The sequence below is a fragment of the Eurosta solidaginis genome, chromosome 4, assembly GCF_040869045.1.
Source record: "Eurosta solidaginis isolate ZX-2024a chromosome 4, ASM4086904v1, whole genome shotgun sequence".
NCBI classification, from domain to species: Eukaryota; Metazoa; Arthropoda; class Insecta; order Diptera; family Tephritidae; genus Eurosta; species Eurosta solidaginis.
In genome coordinates, this window is record NC_090322.1 from 257,851,169 (window position 1) to 257,875,828 (window position 24,660).

The following is a 24,660-nucleotide window of genomic DNA, read 5'->3' on the forward strand; positions in this document are numbered from 1 at the left end:
AACAACGTGACATCAGGACGCACAGCTGTTTCGTTTAAACTTTGTAAATCTCTTCTAAGCCTTTTCTCCCGGAAGTGGGATTCGTTGTAATTCTATAAATAGAACAAAAGCAACAACACCAAGTTTCTTTGAAACCGCCTTACCAACGTATAACTTTACCACATGATGCCATATGAAGTATGGACTGTGAATAAAGAAAATATGCAAAGAAGGCAATTGGGATAAGGCTTACGAGAACTATCGCATGACGTGGCTGAATGCGTTTGTAACACTACAATCATCGTAGGAGTGCGGGTTCAAATCCCAATCCCGGGAGAAAAGGCACTGAAGAGATTTACAAGGTATAATCGAAACAGCTGTCGCCTAGTCCGTCCTGATGTCACGTTGTTCAAATTTTACGTAAATTATTAAATAAATTATAAATTGCTTCAAATAATTGTTTTCATACATTTAAAGCAATAAGGGTAATCCCTGCTTAAAACTCAAAAAAATTTTAAGTTAAACGGTTTAATTGGAAATAATATTTATATTCAGTAATAATAATATTAGAGCTAGAAAAAAATTAGATAGGTCCTAGTTACTAGTCATCACACTCCTCATCAATCTGGGCGTTGATCAGACAACTAAATAAAAGCGTTGGACGCGTCAAATTTCTATTGATATTCATATATAAGACCAACTGACCCTAATCACATTTTCATAAATTTCACGAGTCTAACGCTTTTATTTAATTGTCTGTTCAACGCCCTAGATTGATGAGGAGTATGACGGCTAGCACCTAGGGCCTACCTGATTATTTGCCAGCTTTTAGTATTATTATTACTTCATGTAAATATTGTTTTCAATAAAACCGTTTAACTTAAAATTGTTTTTAATTATTTTTTGTTTCAAGTTTTTCGTCTTTACTTAATTGTCTATTATTTCTCATTATATATAGTTCATTTAGTGCCTCATTATTGCAAGGATTCTTTCTTGAAAATTTGTTACAACCTACAATACATAATCCTTCCAAGGACTTTACTCGACCCAGCGCCACGTATGCTTGTCCTTCCCCGAACTCCAAAATATTTTGATATAACTTCTTCCGGACTGTATGTAGTATTTGGTCCAAATATGAGCCAAATCAGAGCCAGCATACGATTTCTTTGAAAGTCGCGATCCATACGCCACCTGGCGGCGATTTTTTTCATATGCCACTTGCTATTCAAAATATATATTCCAAATATTAGCCAAATCGGAACACAAATACGATTTTTTGAAATATTTCGAGAAATTAAAATCGCCAATTTAAATTCAATATCACGGAAACAGTTTACTATTGTTATAAGCGACGCTTCCCGAGAGGCCCCGAAACAAAAACTAAAAATGAAATTTCCTTCTAGAAATAGGTAAAATCTGGTTATCGAGCAGTCAAAGTCAATAATAACTGTGCCATATGCGGGCGTGTGAAAGCTAGCGCATACAACCTGCTGGCCGATAAAATCAAGGGCATTAAAGTAAGGGGCCTTTCTTTATTCGCGGAGCGCCGTTTATACAGATAAAGTTTTTTTTTAATTCTTTTGTGTCATATATATTTTCACATATCCTTCAGATATATTTTAGTTCCGCATTTTGTTTTGGTCTTTTCGTTTTTAAATTTCTTTATGAACAGGTCTGTTCAAACATTTTTCTATAGAACTGTAAATAACAATACTTCTAAAAAATTATATAAATTGAAAAAAAAAAAAAAAAAATAATTTTAAATGTTTAAAGTATTTTGATGATCCCCTCAATGAATAAATTTTGAATTAAAATTTTGGTCGGTGCTACAACATTTTTGAAAAATTATTTGTTGTCGATTTGCTAACGTAACTTTGAATATCATACCGAAGTGCTTTTTCCTTGCACTTTCATATGAATCGTATTTATATGTGAGGCATATGGGAGGGCTATGAAAATTTTTTTTATATCCAAGTTTGAATTTGTATCTGTGCCTACTCTTCATGGTAAAACAAAAACAACACGTAAAGGTGTCCAAATTCGGGTGTAACCGAAAATTATATACTCAGCGTGAGCTTCAATTGCACATATCACTTCAGATAAATTACTTTTGTACATAACACGTGGCACAGCCCATTTTAAAAAAATATCTTTCCATTTCCTCTTAAAATAAAACTTGATAAAAAAACTAGTTTTTACTAAGCTATAGCTTATTATTCTATTCTACGACCATTTTAAACTTGCTTTATATCTAAGTTGCCGTAACCTTTAACTGATCCCGTCCATTTTTTCTAGAAATATTTCCTGATATAGAAAAAACCTGTGTACCCAATTTTATTACGATCCGTTAATTTTTCTTAGAGTTATGGCAATTGCTTAGTCATAGAAGGGCGGTGCTCTTTTTCGCTAAGATATAGCTTATTACCTTTACAACCCTTTTAAAAATCTTTTATATAAAAGTGGGCGTGGTGTTTAACCGATCTCGTCCATTTTTTATAGAAATATTTCCTGCTATAGGAAAAACCTGTGTACCCAATTTTATTACGATCCGAAATTTCCTTAGTCAGAAAGGGGGCGGTGCGACGCCCATTTTTTTAATTTGAAGTTTTTCCTATTTATTGTTATGGATCCACTTGGGAAATGAAATACCATTGTTATAAAGCTCTTTTTTGCAAAGATATAGCTTATATTATTCATCCACAGCCCTTTTAAAAATCTTTTATATAAAAGTGGGCGTGGGCCTTAACCGATTTTGTTAATTTTTCTTCAAAGCATTCCTTATAGTAGAGGCAAGCTCTCTGCCGAATTTAGTTACGAAAGGTTTAATGGTTTTTGATTTATGACTAATAATATTTGTATAATTGATTTTATCACAAGTGGGCGATGCCACGCCCATTTTAAAAACTTTTTTAAAATTTTTATCAAGAGTCTCAATAACAGTCCACACGTCAAATTTGAGCATTCTAGGTGCATTATTTACTAAATAATCAGGTTTTTTGTTTTATCCAAAATGTTATATATATAAAAAGTGGGCGTGGTTATCATCCGATTTCGCTCGTTTTCAATACCAACCTATTCTGGGTGCAGATAAGCTCGTGTACCAAATTTGGTGAGATATCTCAATATTTACTCAAGTTATCGTGTTAACGGGCAGACGGACGGGCATGGCTGAATCAAAATTTTTTTTTCGACACTGATGATTTGGATACATGGAAGTCAATATCTATCTCGATTCCTTTATACCTCTACAACCAACCATTATCCAATCAAATTAATATACTCTGTGTGCAAAGCACGCTGAGTATAACAATGCATAAGTGTATAGGGGCTGGCTGAGCAGCTTTGTTTATGAATCAAGTTTGATTTAAAATTTTTTTAGTGCCATAATATTTCTGAATAATTTTAAGTTGTGAATTTGTAAGTGTAGGTTTCTTTCTCACACCCAATAGCGTGAGATTCATATGAAAGTGCTTTTTCTTTACGGTTTCATAAAAAACCCAGGCTCTTTAAATTACTCATTATTATATGTGAGGGCATATTGGTACCTTTCATGAACATGAAATGGTATATTTATTAACTTTGGTACGATGTTTGTAACGTTGAGAAATATATAAGATAGACTCACCATTAAGCATAACGAATTGATCAGGGCGACGAATTGAGTTGATATAGCCATGTCCGTCTGTCCGTCCGTCCGTCTGTCTGTTTGAACGAAAACTAGTCCCTCAAATTTTGAGATATCTCAATGAAATTTGGCACAAGGATGTATTTTTGTATTATATTAGACATTTGTCGAACCCGGTAGGATCGGATCAATATAACATAAATCTCCCATACAACCGATCCAATTTAGAAGGTATAAACGTGAAACTCGGTGATATATATTCTAATATATCATAGAAAATATCCTGAAAAAATTACTTTGATTGAAGCTATATATAGTTATATCCTATACAACCGATCGTTCAGATAGAAAGATTTTTAGCCATTTCTCCCTTAGTTTCCAATACAAAAACGTTAAACTCGGTGATATTTATTCTAATATATCATAGAAGATTTCCTGTAAAAATCATTTCGATCGGAGCTATATACGATATATATCTCATACAACCGATCGTTCATTTTGCCATTTTTTTATATTTATCTTAAAATCGTTTAGGTATGTACATCTTTTCACCACATATTTCTTATCTTATACAGCGCATTATTTGGAGATTATGAATGGGATAAGATTATTGTTCAGCCCCATTCATGAAAGGTATAAAGTCTTCGGCACAGCCAAAGACGGTCCAGTCCTTACTGGTTTTTTTTTTTTTTTTGTTATATCTGTGCCTATGATTTAGCGCTAAATAACGCAATAGCGCTAAAAGTTTATAGAGGTGTACCGGCTGTAAATATGATCCAGCCATACTCATAATACTTTTACATAATATTTATCAAAGTTTGCAAATTGCGAACTTAATTTGAGCTACAAAACTTTTTTTTGTAATATCGCAAACAGTGTGAACAATTAATTTATCAAGCGCATGCAACCGAAATTTCGAACAAATAATAATGAGCATAATTATGTGCAAAACTTTTAGTACCCGTTCCACGAACCAATTAATCATGCATAAATGGATCTTGTAACAGAAATCAGTGAAAAAAAGGAAATCATCAAATTCACTGGAATTTTGCAAGTGTGCTTTGTAAAAAAAAATGCCAAAGTTGTATAATTTATTTTTAAGGACCACCATGACGTCAATACATAAGCTAAGATTTGTTAAATTATGTACGCACTACTGAATTTACTTTTTTTTAATTCTTCGAATTATTTCACATCAAAAGAATAACCATTTTTATACTCAGTTGAGCAGAGCTCACAGAGTATATTAAGTTTGATTGGATAACGGCTGGTTGTACATATATAAAGGAATCGAGATAGATATAGACTTCCATATATCAAAATAATCAGGATCGAAAAAAAATTTGATTGAGCCATGTCCGTCCGTCCGTCCGTCCCTCCGTCCGTCCGTCCGTTAACACGATAACTTGAGTAAATTTTGAGGTATCTTGATGAAATTTGGTATGCAGGTTCCTGAGCACTCATCTCAGATCGCTATTTAAAATGAACGATATCGGACTATAACCACGCCCACTTTTTCGATATCGAAAATTTCGAAAAACCGAAAAAGTGCGATAATTCATTACAAAAGACCGATAAAGCGACGAAACTTGGTAGATGAGTTGAACTTATGACTTAAAATAGAAAATTAGTAAAATTTTGGACAATGGGCGTGGCACCGCCCACTTTTAAAAGAAGGTAATTTAAAACTTTTGCAAGCTGTAATTTGGCAGTCGTTGAAGATATCATGATGAAATTTGGCAGGAACGTTACTCTTATTACTATACGTACGCTTAATAAAAATTAGCAAAATCGGAGAAGGACCACGCCCACTTTAAAAAAAATTTTTTTTTTTAAGTAAAATTTTAACAAAAAATTTAATATCTTTACAGTATATAAGTAAATTATGTCAAGATTCAACTCCAGTAATGATATGGTGCAACAAAATACAAAAATAAAAGAAAATTTAAAAATGGGCGTGGCTCCGCCCTTTTTCATATAATTTGTCTAGGATACTTTTAACGCCATAAGTCGAACAAACATTAACCAATCCTTTTGAAATTTGTTAGGGGCATAGATTTTATGGCGTTAACTGTTTTCTGTGAAAATGGGCGAAATCGGTTGATGCCACGCCCAGTTTTTATACACAGACGTCCGTCTGTCCTTCCGTATGGCCGTTAACACGATAACTTGAGCAAAAATCGATATATCTTTACTAAACTCAGTTCACGTACTTATCTGAACTCACTCTATCTTGATGTGAAAAATGAACGAAATCCGACTATGACCACGCCCACTTTTTCCATATCGAAAATTACGAAAAATGAAAAAAATGCCATAATTCTATACCAAATATGAAAAAAGGGATGAAATATGGTAAGGTAATTGGATTGTTTTATTGACGCGAAATATAACTTTAGAAAAAAGTTTATAAAATGATTGTGACACCTACCACATTAAGTAGAAGAAAATGAAAAAGTTCTGCAGGGCGAAATAAAAAATCTTAAAATCTTGGCAGGTATTACATATATAAATAAATTAGCGGTATCCAACAGATGACGTTCTGGGTCACCCTGGTCCACATTTTGGTCGATATCTGGAAAACGCCTTCACATATACAACTACCACCACTCCCTTTTAAAACTCTCATTAATACCTTTAATTTGATACCCATATCGTACAAACTCATTCTAGGGTCACCCCTGGTCCACCTTTATGGCGATATTTCGAAAAGGCGAACACCTATAGAACGAAGGCCCACTCCCTTTTAAAAATACTCATTAACACCTTTCATTTGATACCCATATCGTACAAACAAAGTCTAGAGTCACCCCTGGTCCAGAAAGGCCCACTCCCTCTTAAAATACTCATTAACTCCTTTCGTTTGATACCCATATTGCACAAACGAATTCTAGGGTCACCCCTGGTCCACCTTTATGGCGATATGTCGAAACGGCGTCCACCTATGGAAATAAGGATTACTCCCTTTTAAAATACTCATTAACACCTTTCATTTGATACCCATATCGTACAAACGCATTCTAGAGTCACACCTGATCCATCTTTATGGCGATATCTCGAAAAGGCGTCCACCTATAGAACTAAGGCCCACTCCCTCTTAAAATACTCATTAACTCCTTTCGTTTGATACCCATATTGCACAAACGAATTCTAGATTCACGCCTGTTCCACCTTTATGGCGATATCTCGAAAAGGGGTCCACCTATAGAACTAAGCCCCACGCCCTTTTAAAATAATCATTAACACCTTTCATTTGATACCCATATCATACAAACAAATTCTAAAGTCACCCCTGGTCCACCTTTATGGCGGTATCTCGAAAAGGCGAACACCTATAAAACGAAGGCCCACTCCCTTTTAAAAATACTCATTAACACCTTTCATTTGATACCCATATCGTACAAACAAAGTCTAGAGTCACCCCTGGTCCACCTTTATTGCGATACCTCGAAAATGCGTCCACCTATAGAACTAAGGCCCACTCCCTTTTAAAATACTCATTAACACCTTTCGTTTGATGCCCATATTGTGCAAACAAATTCTAGGGTCACCCCTGGTCCACCTTTATGGCGATATCTCGAAACGGCGTCCACCTATGGAGCTAAGGATTACTCCCTTTTAAAATGCTCATTAACACCTTTCATTTGATGCCCATATCGTACAAACGCATTCTAGAGTTACCCCTGGTCCATCTTTACGGCGATATCTCGAAAAGGCGTCCATCTATAGTACTTAGGTCCACGCCCTTTTAAAATACTCATTAATACCTTTCATTTGATACCCATATCGTACAAACGCATTCTAGAGTCAACCCTGATCCACCTTTATGGCTATATCCCTAAATGGCGTCCACCTATAGAACTATGGCCCACTCCCTCATAAAATACTCTTTAATACCTTTCATTTGATACACATGTCATACAAACACATTCCAGTCTTTCCCTCGGTTCATTTTCCTACATGGTTATTTTCCCTTATGTTGTCACCATAGCTCTCAACTGAGTATGTAATGTTCGGTTACACCCGAACTTAACCTTCCTTACTTGTTAGTATTAAATTTTCTGAAACCAAACACCCGCTTGTACAAAATTGAACAAAAATATCACAATTTTTCTCAAATATCGTGTCAACAGACGAACGGATGGACGGGCGATTTGACATAGAAATTTCCGTGCGCATGGAAAAATAGGTAATTATTTTTTGTAGATTTGCCTGCAAGCTTGCGTGTCGTAAGAGGCGTCAAAATTTCACACACACGAAGGTTCCTTGCGTAAAAGAAGTGCTAGTACTGGCATGTGCTGAATTTTTTCTGGCATAAGTCTGATTGACGTGGTGGAATGTTAGAAACCAGTTTTTTCAATTAGAAGACAACTTTTTAAGCGTGATCGCACCTCGCCAGTGTTTGGCAAACGCTCCGAGTGTATTTCTGCCATGAAAAGCATCTCAGTGAAAACCCATCTGCCTTGCAGATTCTGCTCTTTGTCGGCATTAAATAAGTAGGTCCCTTCCCGCCAATGTGTAGCAAAATTAAAAGGAACACGACGCAAATTGGAAGAGAAGCTCGCCCTAAAATCTCTTCGGAGGTTATCGCGCCTTACAGAACTGCGACACTCCCTTAAACTTTTGGGGAGGAGTTACAGTAACAAAAACTGCTTTGAGATTAATGTCCGGTTCTTTTGCGCAAGCTTAGACTGCAGTTAAAGTTGATCTCAAGTTAACTGTCTCATTAATTTTTACTCAGAAAACTCTCCCTAAGTCTCATTAAAGCAACCGCCTATGCAATTAAGCTACTTTGTAAAAAGTCTCATCAGCTATCCCTGTCCCGCTTTAGCTGCTTCTTATAGCTCAGTGAAGGTCTCCATACTTATCTGATTTTAAATTGTAGCCTACGAAGCCTTTTTGCTTTTTAAGCTGTTTTATTTTCAAATTTGTATAAAGCTCATAAGCTCATTATTATTCCTCCTTCCATGCTCGCCACCGATTGTAAGGACAGGACTTTATTTTCTTTGTCAAATGCAGCTGGGTATAAAAAAGGAAAGAAAGCGCTTTGATTAAATTTTATTGAATGCGAAAGAAGAATAATTCTATGATAGCTAAATCTTTTTCAAATATATGCATATCGAAAATATATTCTCATAAAAGTTTAAAATACACTCTCATCCTCGTGGTTGTTGTTTTTGTTGTAGCAGTGCTTCGTGAAAGCTTAGCAAAATAGTAACGTAAAGGTCGGAGCCTCTAAAGCGCACTAGCATAATATCATACTGGAGCAGTAGCGTAACGGCTTAATAACGCAAAACGTATCAGCGCAAACGCGTGATATCATAAGAACGGAAAGGGATATTCTTATACTGAGGAAAATTCGTGGTAAAGAATTAACGAAAAATAACAATCAAAGCTGCAATAATATCTTTTACATTATTATAAATGTAGTTGTAATCGGAAGCGTATCGGCGCAACATGGAATCTGCAATTGCATCTGTCAAATTGTTCCATTTGCGTTGCAACAATAATCTGACGCTCTGTTCCAAGAAGTTGACTTCAAAAATTAATTCGGTGGTTTTATGAAGGATACACCAAATAAAAACCTCTCAAAATATGTTACACTAGTGGATCGGCTTTTCGCACCTTTTATCGCGCTAGTCTAGTATACGTAGCTATGCTTATGTACCTAAATTTTCTTTCAATTTCATTCCCTTACATGCGCTTAAGTAAACAACGTTAGAGTTTCGCGTGCCTTACTTAGAGCATTTTTATTTAGCATAATTTTTGCGTACATAAAAGAAAATAAGCTTACCTATTTCAACAGATTTAACGTGATTTACCATTTTCTAACTTTGCCAAGCTAAATCTGCTCAGCAAAATTGCTCTAAATTGTAACGACTCATTTCCACCTGTACACGCATCACTCGCTTTTAACGTTTACTTACATAACTTAGTAGTTTGGGTAAAGAATTTGCTTACGCATTTCATCACTCAGAATTTGTGAAAATGCTGCAACTACTTAACGCTTCTTAAATTGGTTACAGAGGGACGGTGGAGCTTGTGTTCAGTTATATCAAATGACGTGCGGAATGTGCATGGTTGTACAGTGTAATATATTGCTTCAGCTAAGTTTATTGCTAACAGAAATTCAATGCTTTTTATAAGCAGTAAAAGCAGTACGAAATGAGAGATCTATAAATGTACCCTAACGTTAAAGTCGTACGAGCAATGTAGGAACAAACAATTGTACATCAATTTATAACTAACAAGTAAGAACATTACATCCCCAGCTGTGCACTTGAAACGCTGAAGTAGGAGTGGCATTCTGTGGATTTCCCTCATTTTTAGAGCAAATAATTGTAGCTATAAACTAAATGTTTATGCCAAATTTCGATCGGATTGGAGGTTTTTGTTTAAGTTGTGGCATTAAAAGTATTTGGAAATTTTTTTAAAATTTTGTCTAAGTTTTTTTCTTAGTTCAACCATACCACTATTTAGTTAGAATATCAAACAAATGTAGTTAAATACCATAGAGTTATTGCAAACTTTGTTAATGGTAGACCTTTAGGAAAAGTGAGCGTGGTCTTTACCCGATTTTGACTATCTTCACACAGTATATATAACTTGGCAAGGATAGTGTCTGTGCCAAATTTCAGTGTTATATATTTAACGGCTTTGGATTTATGGGTTGTTAAAATTTCAAATTTTCTTCTTGCCACGCCAGTATTCCAAAATTAATGCTTTTCGTCATAAAAGCAATCCACCTACCAAATTTTAAGTGTTATCAGTTTTTGAATTATCTAATTATTTCCCCTTTTCAAAATATTTGATATCGAAAAAGTGGGCGTGGTTATCGTCTGATTTCACTTATCTTCAATACCAATCTATCCTGGGTCCAGATAAGCTCGTGTACCGAATCTGGTGAAGATATCTCAATATTTGCTCAAGTTATCATATTAACGGACAGGCGTACGGACATGGCTTAATCAATTTTTTTTTTTTTCAACTCTGATGATTTCGATATATATACATCTCGATTCCTTCATACCTGTACAACCAACCGTTATGCAATCAAAGTTACAATACCCTGTGTACAAGTACAGCTGGGTATAAAAATATTTCTACTTAAAATGCCTTCCAGCTTTCATATTAGCTTACTGTAAGCAGCAGCTGCTTGGTAGCTCAAAATTTTGTGCTTAGCAGCAATTTAATGCTGACAGAGCTACCTTCTCTTATACCGGTGCTCTAATTTGCTGCCTGCCAATGTGTTGATGGTTGAAGGAAATGTGTAGCACACCAGCGGCAACAACGAATTTACAGTGATTTGTTGTTGTGCACGTGTGCGTCTCTCAAGAGGAATAGCAGATTAATAAGAGATTAAGCTGAACGTGCGAGTATGAATGTGGTGTGTGTATAGGCAAATATGTATGTATATTTGTATGTTTATAAGCAAAGATTTGCATATTGAATTTTATTCAAAATTAAATGCTCTTTTGGAAGATTTTAAAATTATTATTATTTCAAATGCTAAAAGATTGAATAACAGGTGTTCGACTTCAAAAGCTTATTGAATTATATAACTTTAATTAAACTTTAGTTTCTTTTCTACTTTGCGTGGTGCTCCTCTCTTAATTATACTCAGCTGAGCAGAGCTCCCAGAGTATAATAACTTTGTTCGCATAACGGTAGTCTGTAACGGCATAGACGGTATGTAGGTTCCTGGGCGCTCATATGAGATCGCTATTTAAAATGAACGAAATCGGACTACAACCACGACCACTTTTTCGATATCGAAAATTTCGAAAAACTGAAAAAGTGCTATAATTCATTACCAATGACGGATAAAGCGATGAAATTTGGTAGGTGTGTTGACCTTATGACGCAAAATGGAAAATTAGAAAAATTTTGGACAATGGGCCTGGCACCGCCCACTTTTAAAAGCAGGTAATTTAAAAGTTTTGCAAGCTGTAATTTGGCCGTCGTTGAAGATATCATAATGAAATTTGTTAGGTACGTTACTCCTATTACTATATGTGTGCTAAATAAAAATTATCGAAATCGGATGACGAACACGCCCACTTTAAAAAAAATTTTTTTAAGTAAAATTTTAACAAACAATTTAATATCTTTACAGTATAAAAGTAAATTATGTCAACATTCGACTCCATTAATGATATGGTGCAAGAAAATACAAAACTAAAAGAAAATTTAAAAATGGGCGTGGCTCCGCCCTTTTTCATTTAATTCGTCTAGAACACTTTAAACGCCATAAGTCGAATAAAAATTTAGCAATCCTTATAAAATTTGGTAGCGACATAGATTATATGACGATAACTGTTTTCTGTGAAAATGGGTGAAATCGGTTGAAGCCACGCCCAGTTTTTATACACAGTCGGCCGTCTGTCCTTTCGCTCGGCCGTTAACACGATAACTTGCGCAAAAAACGATATATCTTAACTAAACTTAGTTCACGTACTTATCTGAAGTCACTTTACCTTGGTATAAAATATGGCCGAAATCCTACTATGACCACGCCCACTTTTTCGATATCGGAAATTACGAAAAATGAAGAAAATTCCATATTTCTATACCAAATATGGAAAAGTGATGAAACATGGTAATTGGATTGATTTTTTGATTCAGAATATAACTTTAGAAAAAACTTTGTAAAATGGGTGTGACACCTACCATATTAAGTAGATTAAAATGAAAAAGTTCTGCAGGGCGAAATCAAAAGCCCTTGGAATCCTGGCAGGAATACTCTTCGTGGTATGACAGATATAAATAAATTAGCGGTACCCGATAGAAGAAGTTCTGGGTCACCCTTGTCCACATTTTGTTCGATATCTCGAAAACGTCGTCACATATACAACTAAGGGCTACTCCCTTTTAAAATCCTCATTAATACTTTTAATTTGATACCCATATCGTGCAAACACATTCTAGAGTCACCCCTGGTCCACCCCTATTGCGATATCTCGAAAAGGCTTCCACCTATGGAACTAAGGCCCACTACGTTTTAAATAATCAGTAACACCTTCCATTTGATACACATGTCATACAAACACATTCTAGTGTTACCCTTGGTTCATTTTGCTAAATGGCGATTTTCCCTTATTTTGTCTCCAAAGCTCTCAGCAGACGAGTTCTCACTGATAAGCTTTTCATGGCAGAAATACACTTAGAGTGCTTGCCAAATCACTGCCGAGGGGCGAAGAGACTTGTTTATAAACTTGTGATGCTGCTTCGCCTGGGAGTTGAATCCAGCATCTTTGGTGTATGTTGGGCGGAGCCCGCTATCACCAGAACACGGCGGCCACTTAAGTTAATATTAGGAGGCCTAGAGTCCCTTTTCGTGAGCAAAAGCAAAATATCGACTTATTTTGTGATAACTGCTTGGAAGCGGTAGTGAAACTTATGTTAAGAGGGCCTTGTTACTAAGCCTTGCAAAAAAGCCAAAATTGTTATTTTAAAATTTTTTTGTTAGTTTTTTAATCCCCTGTATTTGTTTCCACATACTAGTTTGGCGAAAACAAAAATTAAACTTTAAAAGCAACAGCTTCAGTATATTGGGGAAATAGGAAAGCACATTGACCTGTTATCGTAAAATTTTTCTAGTAGGCTACCGTAAAACGGTATTTGTATAAATGTTAGCATGAAAGCGTATGAATGTTGTTGGGTGCAGAATTCTAAGATTAGGCAGACACTAGCGTAAAAGTATACTTTGCGTGATAATCGGTCACTAATCGATGACATACCGATAAAAATAATAATCTATTTGATAGTGTATCGATATTTTTTCTATGATTGTCTACATCCGCTATTATTTGTGAACTTTTTGAATATAAATCGCGTACTTTTCGAAAAGAAATCTGTTACTTTTTGATCAAATATCAATAATTTTTCTAAAATGTTTTTGACAATATGCCGTTTACTTTTTGATAGCAAGCCCATAATTTTTTGATAACATATCGGTTATAAAAACTAACTCTTCGATAAAAAGTCATCAGATTTTCGATTTGATAAAATATCGATAATTTTTTTTCACAATATTCCGATAGTTTTCGAAAACAAATTAATAATATTTGATAACATATTTATAATGAAGAACTAACTTTTTGATAACAAGTCAAGTTCGACAAAAGAACAAACGGTAGTATCCTTAAATAACAATCGATAATATCCATACAACAAATTTAAAACATTACGTCCACAAATCATGAAGTTTTTGTTAATATATCGATAACTTTTTTAAAAGTAATCGATATATATGTTTTCCTTTAAAAATCTACGACCGATAACACACCGATAACAAACCCATAGCTCGGTGGTAATAATTGAATAACACATTTATATCCCGTCAATAACAAATCAATACCTACTTGATGGCAAACCTTTAACTCTGCGATAATGTCCCATTCGGTTTTGGTTTCGGCTTCCGTTTTGATTTCTACTCTTTCTTTTCCTTGCCTTTTCTTGGCTTCCTCAACCGTATGTATAACCTTAAGTATCGTCATTGTCGTAAAAATCATTATCGACATTATTGTTTGACTGCTTTTTCTTCCTCCTCTTCTGTTCTTTTGTCTTCTTTACATTTATTATTTTTCTCCATCATTTCACATTATTCTTGTTATACCATTGTATAGTGTTTCCATCTTTGCAAATTTTACACTTACTAGCTTGCTGCCTGATTTCGCTTATGGCAAAGCCTTAATAGAGTTATAGTGCACACAAAGAACATTTCAACTCACCATATTCACTCATATCACAAATCACACAAGAAGATTGCGCATTGCGCATGCAAACATTAGATCAGCTCTTTTTTATGGGCAATTCTTACGTCATTTTCCTTTAGCTCAACTGTGACGTAGATGAGCAGAGCGAAGCAATTTTGAACTCGTTAATGCTCAATCTGGGTAGGTGATTTGTGCACTCATATTAACAGAGTGTATGTGGAACTTAAAAGCGAATTGAGAGTTTCGCAGAGTTGCACTGCCACACCGCCATTTTATACAGGGTAAAAGTGTAACGATTTTCACAAAAGAACGAAATACTATTTTTTACAATAGAACAACAACCCTTGCGCGGCGTACAAAAAGCGTAATACTTTAGCCAGAAAAGAAAACGCTATTAGTTCTATATTGCCCAATATAGAATACCACTTCCAAGCACTATGTTAACGCTCAGCGTAGGTAAAGATGGCAAAGGACCATCTACATAGGCAGCACTCTGAAACTTCGGGGAATATGTTTATGCCACAACAACGACATAATGTATATACATCAGAAAATTTGTGCCGAAAAGCTTATTTTATTAGGGCAGCAAATTAACTTTTATTCAACGACAAGAAACAAATTTGCAAACGGAGGTAAGATTAGGCCTAGACCTATTCATTACTTTTCACTGCCACAATACACATTTTCCAAAATTTTACAAGCACCAGTACCTGCTAACTCTTTTACAACTTTTCTACACAAAAATTTTACCTAGGAAACAGTGCTCATAGCACCACATCTCGTTCTCACTGTGCCTAAGGCGAGCGCAGATTGTCTGCCATTAACTTTGCTGGACGTTAGTCGATATCTGATTTTATATACTTGAAAAGCTTTAAATACTGCTGGCACTTTGACAACTTTAACAATTTTTCATAAGAAATAAAGTTCATGCTACCCATCTTAAAACCAAATCAATGCTTCTCGCATCCACTCTGCTTTCTGCGCAAATAAGATAGAGCAAAAATAGGTACGACACGGCGTATACGTAATCTCACAATTTGTTATTGCTTGATAAGCAACCCTTATAAATTAACACAAACATAATAAACACAAAACAACAACTTACTCACTAAAACAACACTCACCTACACACAATTAAATTAGGTACAAGAACTAAAAATAGCATAGCAAACAATCTTTCTCTACCAACATAGCAAAATATTTAATGAATTTAATCAGGAAGATAATTTAATATTTTTGACAGCAAGAAAACAAAGGAAAAGTATAACATTGAACGGGAATAGATAGACGTATACAAAAGTTTAAGCACAACAAATAGAAAAATAAAAAATAAACAGATATACGATAACAAAAGGTTGACAAAGCAGAGGGTACACCAAGCAAAAGGATAACTGGCTTATAACAGCAGCTTTGCGTGCATAAAAGGAAATATATACAAAAATTAAAACTTAATTTTAGCATGACCTAAAAAATTGCGACCTTCCTAGGGTAAATAAACAAAATCCAGCAGGACAATGCTTTACAACTTGGCAATTATTGCAATATAAAAAGAATCCGGTAAGAAAAGGCACGTGGAAAATTTTTTTACTGGGTACAAACAAAAAGAGCAAATATAAATAAAGTAGTTACATAGCAAAATCCATGGATGGCGCATTGTAGTGATGCTGAGTAAGAGAGCATGGCTTTGCATTGAATATTCATAAGGTTAGGTCAAATGAATTAGTTATAAGGTTTCATAACATATTGTGATATTGCCGGTTATGAAGAAATATACTGCGACAGAGCAAGCTACATATACATATCAACAACCATCAGCCAAGGACATGCAGCAAAGGGAGTGGAAAAGATAGAGTCAAAATAGGTAGACCATGGCGTATACGTAATCTCTTTTGCACGCTGAATAAAAGAAAAAGTGTTTGCACCGCCGAAGTGTGGCGCTGAAAAGAGAAAATTCTTTAAATAAATGTATGTTTATTTTTTGCTTTCACAAGGTAGATAGGCAAGCAACAAAGACTTAATAGAATTGTGTCATGGAAAGAGCTTACAAAAACAAACAAAAGTCGACAATCATACACATGTAAGCATGTACATTAAGCTGGGTCGATTTATTAACTTATATCGCGCCATCGATTTTTCGATAGCTTTTGGGCTCAGGAAAAAAAAAGTTCCACTAAGCATACCCAAAAAAAAATAATTTTCGAGCCTGCAAAATTTGAGTTTTTTTACTTTTTTCTTTGATTTTTAAGATTTTCATTTGATTTTAAAATTTTCATGTATACCCTGTCGGACTCAAAATTGTCCGCTAAAAACTGTGGCGATAACAGTTTTTTGAAAAAAAAAAATATATATATATTTTTTGGGTTTTGAGGAGTGTTTTGGTGAAAAGTTTTAATTTTTCGCCATTTTTTTTTAAAGGTTTCTTCAGAAACGTGCAAAAGTGTTGCCGATGAAAACGAATTTGTCTCATAGTTCCCATCCCATTTAGAATTATGCGATAACAACGTTGCCATTAACAGTTAAAAAAAAAAAAAATTTTTTTGTGTTAGGACTTGTTTTGGTCAAAATAGATTTTTTTTCATTTTCAAGGCTCCAAATCATTTTTTATGTATATGTTTCCGTTAGACCCACCAAAAAGTATACCAAAATGATCAGGGGACGAGCTGAATTGATTTAGCCATGTCCGTCTGTCCGTTTGTTTGAACGCAAACTAGTCCCTTAATTTTTGAGATATCTTGATGAAATTAGGTAAGCAGACATATTTTGATGGGGGATTTGACATTTGTAGGAATCGACCGGATCGGACCACTATAACATATACCCCCCATACAACCGATTGTTCAATAAGAGGGACTAAAAATCGATTTCGACAAAAATGATGAAGATCCTCTTACAGTCGGTTGTATGGGATATATATTATAAATATGTCCGATCTTGTCGATTTTTTCAGACAACTATCTACGCCCAACACGTAAGCTTGTGGTAAAATTTGATGTTGCTAGGTGTTAAAATGAGGCAGAAATGGGGGTCGATTCCGACAAATGTCAAATCCACCCTCAAAATATGCCTGCTTACCAAATTTCATCAAGATATCTCAAAAATTGAGGGACTAGTCTGCGTTCAAACAAACGGACAGACGTCAGACGGACGGACAGACATACGGACGGAAGGACACATGGACATGGCTAAATCAACTCAGCTCGTCCCCTGATCATTTTGTATACTTATTGGTGGGCCTAACGGAAACATATACCATACAAAATGATTTGGAGCCTTGAAAATGAAGAAAAACGATTACGACTAAAGCAAGTCTTAAAACCGAAATTTTTTTTTTTTTTAAACTGTTAATGCCATCGTTTTTATACCACAATTTCAAGTGGGATGGCAACTATGAGACAAATTCGTTTTCATCGGCATCACTTTTGCACGTTTCCGAGAAACACTCCTCGAAACCCAAAAAATATTTTTTTTTTTTCAAAAAACTGTTATCGCCAAAGTTTTTAGCGGACAATTTTGATTCGGACAGGGTATACATGAAAATTTTAAAATCGAACGAAAATTTTTTAAGTAGGTCATGAAAAAAACCTCAAAAATCAAAGAAAAAAAGTCAAAAAACTCAAATTTTGCAGGCTCGAAAATTATTTTTTTGGGTATGCTTAGTGGAACTTTTTACCTGAGCCCAAAACCTATCTAAAAATCCATGACGCGATATTGGTTAACTTTCGTCCATGCAAATCAACCCAGCTTAATGTACATACTATGTTCGTATATACCAATAAAGCAACAAAAAGTAGGATAACATGTCATAATAACTGAGCGTCATAAACAAGGAAAAAGGCTAGAAAAAAAAAAAAACAGAAGGAAGGAAGAAATAGCGGAAGGAAAGAGAGATATGGGGTTGACTGCTGTTAGCAAGTGAATAATTTGAAAGCGCTTTGATGTGCAACCGAAAGTAAGTGGCTGTCTGAATGAATGGTAGAAGATAAGTGATGAGCGAGTAAGCGAATGTATGAGTAAAGTTATTGAGGGTGGTTGCATGTTATGTGAGTGCTGCTGCATATTACGGGTTGGCAGAAAAATGAGAGCAAGTTGACTGGGATATTTGCGTATGTAGTATAGACGTTGCAAGGTTTTTTATGAACACAGCATGACTTGCGAAGAGATTGTTAAAATTCTGATGTATTGAACACGCGGCCATATCTCATGTAATTAACAGAGGTATATAAATAAATTTGTTATATAAAGTTGAGTTGACATCTAAGTATCGCAAAGTTGGCATTTTTGAACGTACTTCGATATCGTTTTCAGTTTCTAATGTGAATATGCGAGAGTTTTGGCCTAGAAGTATGCCAATTTCACGAAGCCCCATTACTAAACTTCAGGGCATATGGGAAGGCACCAGCAGAAGCATAGGGGCTCGCGTTTAAGGATACTATTTCAGATTGCCAGCTTATCGCTCAATAGGTTTCTTGAGTAGTCTCTTTACTCTTACTAAATGTTACCAGGAGTATGTATTATGTTCTAGCTGTTGTGTATATATATATAGTGGCTGCTCGTCCATGCTCACTTGAATTAATACTTAATTCTTCTGGCCATAAAGTGTGTGCTGCAAGCGTTTGATATAATGGGCCTAATTCAGAAGGATATTTGACGGAGCTAGCATCGAACAGCCGTTCGGTGGTTAGTGGTTACATGACGTAAAAGTTAAAGCTTACGGTATGTGCATAGAACCATGTCTTGAGGCAAAGCTTCGAGGCTAAAGTGAAGCATCATATGCCTTCAAGTAACTCGTAATTTTTTGTACTTCTAGTGGTACTCTGGTATATCCGCTGTTGAATGCTTCTAAGAATCCCGGCCTTATGTGTCCTCCACTCGCAGTATACATTGGTATATGCGAAATAAAAGTTGCGTCCGAAAACTGACAATGGAATTACCCTCCTTATTAAAAATATTATTAAGATGTTATATTATATTACATATTACTGAAGTTTAATTTCATTTGCTGAAAACAAAAAACTGAAGAAGCAAGAAAGAAGTGAAAGGAGACATGAAAGGTTGACAGAAGTATATATAAGGAAAAAGTTTTACAGACAGAAGCTGTGCGAAAAAGTAACTCAAACAATTTAGTTGAACTAAAACTTTTAATTTTATCATAATTTCTGCGTTGCGCAATTTTACATTTAGAAAAAAAGTAAGTGGGGTGGCCTCTCGGCAGTGGTTTGGCAGAAAATTTGAGTGTATATCTGCCATGAAAAGTTTCTCAGTGGAAATTCATCTGCTGTTCAGACTCGGCATAAAACTTTATTTTTATACTCAGTTGAGCAGAGCACACAGAGTATATTAACTTTGATTGGATAACGGTTGGTTGTACAGGTAAAAAGGAATCGAGATAGATATAGACTTCCGTATATCAAAATCATCAGTATCGAAAAAAAATTTGATTGAGCCATGTCCGTCCGTACGTCTGTCCGTTAACACGATAACTTGAGTAAATTTTGCTGTATCTTGATGAAATTTGGTATGTAAGTTCCTGGGCACTCATCTCAGATCGCTATTTAAAATGAACCACGTCCACTTTTTCGATATCGAAAATTTCGAAAAACCGAAAAAGTGCGATAATTCATTACCAAAGATGAATAAAGCAATGAAGCTTGGTAGGTGGGTTGACCTTATGACGCAAAAGAGAAAATTAGTAAAATTTTGGACAATGGGCGTGGCACCGCCCACTTTTAATAGAAGGTAATTTAAAAGTTTTGCAAGCTGTAATTTGGCAGTCGTTGAAGATATCATTATGAAATTTGGCAGGAACGTTACTCCTATTACTATATGTATGCTTAATAAAAATTAGCTAAATCGGAGAACAATCAAGCCCACTTTAAAAACAATTTTTTTTTTAAGTCAAATTTTAACAAAAAATTTTATTTATTTACAGTATATATGTAAATTATATCAACATTCGACTCCAGTAATGATATGGTGCAACAAAATACAAAAATAAAAGAAAATTTCAAAATGGGCGTGGCTCCGCCCTTTTAAGTTGAACAAAAATTTACCAATCCCTGTGAAATTTGGCAGGGGCTAAGATTCTAGGACGATAATTGTTTCCTGTGAAAAGGGGCGAAATCGGTTGAAGCCACGCCCAGTTTTTATACACAGTCGACCGTCTGTCCTTCCGCTCGGCCGTTAACACGATAACTTGAGCAAAAATCGATATATCTTTACTAAACTTAGTTCACGTACTTATCTGAACTCACTTTATCTTGGTATAAAAAATGGCCGAAATCCGACTAGGACCACGCCCACTTTTTCGATATCGAAAATTACGAAAAATTTTAAAAATGCCATAATTCTATACCAAATACGAAAAAGGGAATGAAACATGGTAATTCGATTTGTATATTGACGCAAAATATAACTTTAGAAAAAAATTTTGTAAAATGGGTGTGACACCTACCATACTAAGTAGAAGAAAATGAAAAAGTTCTGTTGGGCGAAATCAAAAGCCCTTGGAATCTTGGCAGGAATTCTGTTCGTTGTATTACATATAAAATTAAATTAACGGTACCCGACAGATGATGTTCTGTGGCACATTTTGGTCGGTATCTCGAAAACGTCTTCACATATATAACTACCACCACTCCCTTTTAAAACCCTCATTAATACCTTCAAGTTGATACCCATATCGTACAAACACATTCTAGAGTCAGCCCAGGTCCACCTATATGGCGATATCTCGAAAAGGCGTCCACCCATAGAACTAACGCCCACTCCCTCTTAAAATACTTTCTAATACCTTTCATTTGATACACATGTCATACAAACACATTCCAGGGTTACCCTAGGTTCATTTTGCTACATGGTTATTTTCCCTTATTTTGTCACCTTAACTTTCAACTGACTATGTAATGTTCGGTTACACCCGAACTTAACCTTCCTTACTTGTTTTACTTATTTTTAGTTTTTCGTCTCAATATAGCCTCAATATAGTTCTTAACTAATTTTCAAAATTACCGCTTTAAGTGATTTTTGAAACCATTCTTAAATTTTTACTATCTGTATACAGAATACGCATACAGAAGAACGCACATACGAGCTCTGCCCCCGTCATGATATAAAAGTCGTGCTTGGCGACTTTAACGCTAGGGTGGGCAAAGAAGATGTTTTTGGCCCTACAGTCGGAAAGTTCAGCCTACACAATGAAACTTCTCCTAACGGACTGAGGGTGATTGACTTTGCCGGTGCTCGAAACATGGCCATATCTAGCACGAGGTTCATGCATAAAAAGATACATCAAGCTACATGGTTGTCTCCTGATCGAAATACTCGCAATCAGATCGATCACGTTGTGATAGACAGACGGCATGCCTCCAGTGTTTTAGATGTGCGCACGATCCGAGGACCTAACATCGACTCGGGCCATTATCTCGTTGTAGCCAAAATACGCACCCGCCACAACGCGGCTAAAACCAAGGAACAAAAAACACAAGGAAAGCTAGACGTCGAAAAGCGTCAATCACAAAAGACTGCCAATGATTTCGCAACTCGACTCTCACACCTGCTCTCTGAGAGCGCAACTCATCCTGAAGGAGCAGTGGAAGCATATCTCCAAAGCACTTCGTATTGCCGCTGAGAAAAAATTGGTTACCAGCGGCCACGAAAAAAAACAACTGGTACTATGAAGAATGCCGCGTTGCAAACGAAAGAAAAGACGCTGCCTACAGGGCTAGGTTAAAAGCGAGCGCGACAAGGGGAGTATGTGAACGCTATCGTGAGTTGAAAAGGGAAGCGAGGCGCCTTTTCAGGAAGAAAAAAGCAGAAGCAGAAAGGCGTGAGTGCAAGGAGCTTGAGCTGCTAGCCACCATCGCCCGAAAATTGTACCAAAAAATGCGGCGACAGACGGAAGGTTTTAAGACCGGGTCAAACTCCTGTAGGAATGCAAACGGCGACCTTGTAGCTGGTGTCCAGAGAGTGCTTAGATTATGGAGGGAATACTTCTTTGCTCTCCTAAATAGAGGCAGAAATTCACCGCGCAGAGATGAAGAACCCGATCCCGCAATCGATGATGATGGAATATATGTCCCCCCGCCCGATTATGACGAAGTTAGAATAGCAATAACCAGATTGAAAAAGAACAAGGCCGTGCGCGCTGATGGATTGCCTGCGGAGCTATTCAAGTACGGCGGCGAGGAGTTGGTAAGGCGCATGCAGCAGCTTCTTAGCAAAATATGGGCGAACGAGTGCATGCCCGACGGTTGGAATCTAACTGTTCTTTGCCCAGTCCACAAGAAGGGGGATACTGCAAAATGCGCCAACTATCGCCTTCTTAATATCGCATATAAGGTCCTTTCAAGTGTATTGTGCGAAAGATTGAAGCCCACCGTGAGCCGGCTGATTGGACCTTATCAGTGCGGCTTCAGACCTGGTAAATCTACTATCGACCAGATTTTCACAATGCGCCAAATCTTGGAAAAACCCGTGAAAAGAGAATCGACACACATCACCTCTTCGTCTACTTTAAAGCCGCCTCCGACAGCACGAAAAGGAGCTGCTATATGCCGCTATGTCTGAATTTGGTTTCCCCGCAAAACGTATACGGCTGTGCAAAATGACGTTGAGCAACACCATCAGCTCAGTCAGAATTGGGAAGGACCTCTCCGAGCCGTTCGAAACTAAACGAGGTTTCACACAGGGTGACCTCCTATCGTGCGATTTCTTTAATTTGATGCTGGAGAAAATTATACTAGCTGCAGAACTTAACCGCACTGGAACAATATACTATAAAAGCGTGCAATTACTGGCATATGCTGATGACATTGATATCATCGGCCTAAACACCCGCGCTGTTAGTTCTGCTTACTCCAAACTGGAAAAAGAAGCGGTAAAGATGGGTTTGATGGTGAATGAGGATAAAACGAAGTACCTGCTGTCATCGAGCAAAGAGTCAGCGCATATGCGCCTTGGAAACCACGCTACTGTTGGCAGCCATAATTTCGAAATAGTAATAGACTTTATTTATTTGGGAACCAGCATCAACACTAACAACAACATCAGCACTGAAATCCAGCGAAGAATCAATCTTGCCAATAAATGCTACTACGGACTAGGTAGGCAATTGAAAAGTAAAGTCCTCTCTCGGCGAACGAAAATCATACTTTACAAGTCACTTATCCTACCCGTCCTGCTATATGGGGCAGAAGCATGGACCATGACAACAGCAGATGGAGCGGCTTTGGGAGTGTTCGAGAGAAAAGTTCTTCGAAAGATTTATGGACCTTTACGCGTTGGCGATGGCGAGTACCGAAGAAGATTTAATGATGAGCTGCACGAGCTATACGCAGACATCAACATAGTCCAGCGAATTAAAACGCTGCGGCTGTGCTGGCCAGGCTATGTTATGCGAATGAAAGATGATGCTCCGGCCAAGAAAGTGTTTCTATCGGAACCCGCCTATGGAAGCAGAGGTAGAGGAGGGCCCCCCCTCCGTTGGAAGGACCAGGTGGAAAACGATTTAAACTCCCTTGGTGTGACCAATTGGTGCCGGTTGGCGGAGCGAAGAAGCGACTGGCGCGCCTTGTTGGACGGCCATAACCGTTTAGACAGTTAAGCGCCAATTAAGTAAGTAAGTAAGCATAGAGAATAAATCTGTATGGTGTTTTTAACTGAAAATATGATTCTTGGCTAAGAAGTTACTTGTCGGAACCCACGGAAGCAAAGAAAAAAGCCGACCCCACCCCATTGAAAAAACTAGGTGGAAACCCATTTTAATTTCTTGGGTGTTAACCGTTGGCGCCAGATAGCCTAACGAATAAGCTACTGGTGTGCAATATTGGATGGCCATGACCGTGTTAACGGTTACAGCCAACTCAGTAAGTAAGGAAGTCTTAAACTGTATAATTATTTAAAATTTGTTAGGCTTATATTAATATGGTTCATGGACTTGATATTGTTACGAATATTAGCAACACTAAGGGGTACTGCCATCTCTAAGCCGATGCTAAGCAGTATTGTGAATGCACATCAATAATTCAATCATTATGTCTACACATATGTCCGTATACGCAGCGGATTAGCAACAAACACATGCAGATATCTTATCTGAGATATGCAATTATAATTGTGGAAGTATCGCTCAGAAACACACGGAAGCTATACACGTACATCTGTAGTTATAATTATAACAGATAACCAACTAGTAGATTCGAGAGCAGAAGCGCCTAGAAGATGCAACGAGGAAATCAAAGAGTATAAAAGGCTTCAACCATAGAGGCTCTACAATCAGTTTTGATTAAGCACGCAATCTGTCGGGCAATAGTAGAGTTATTTATTGTAAAGTACTTTAAT

General features: G+C 36.4%; 1 protein-coding gene across 1 annotated transcript in view; it reads left to right on the top strand.

Annotated features, from left to right (window-relative positions):
* LOC137248823 (uncharacterized) overlaps positions 1-24,660 on the top strand; it is a 370,286-nt gene that overhangs the window by 106,656 nt on the left and 238,970 nt on the right. The window lies entirely within an intron of this gene.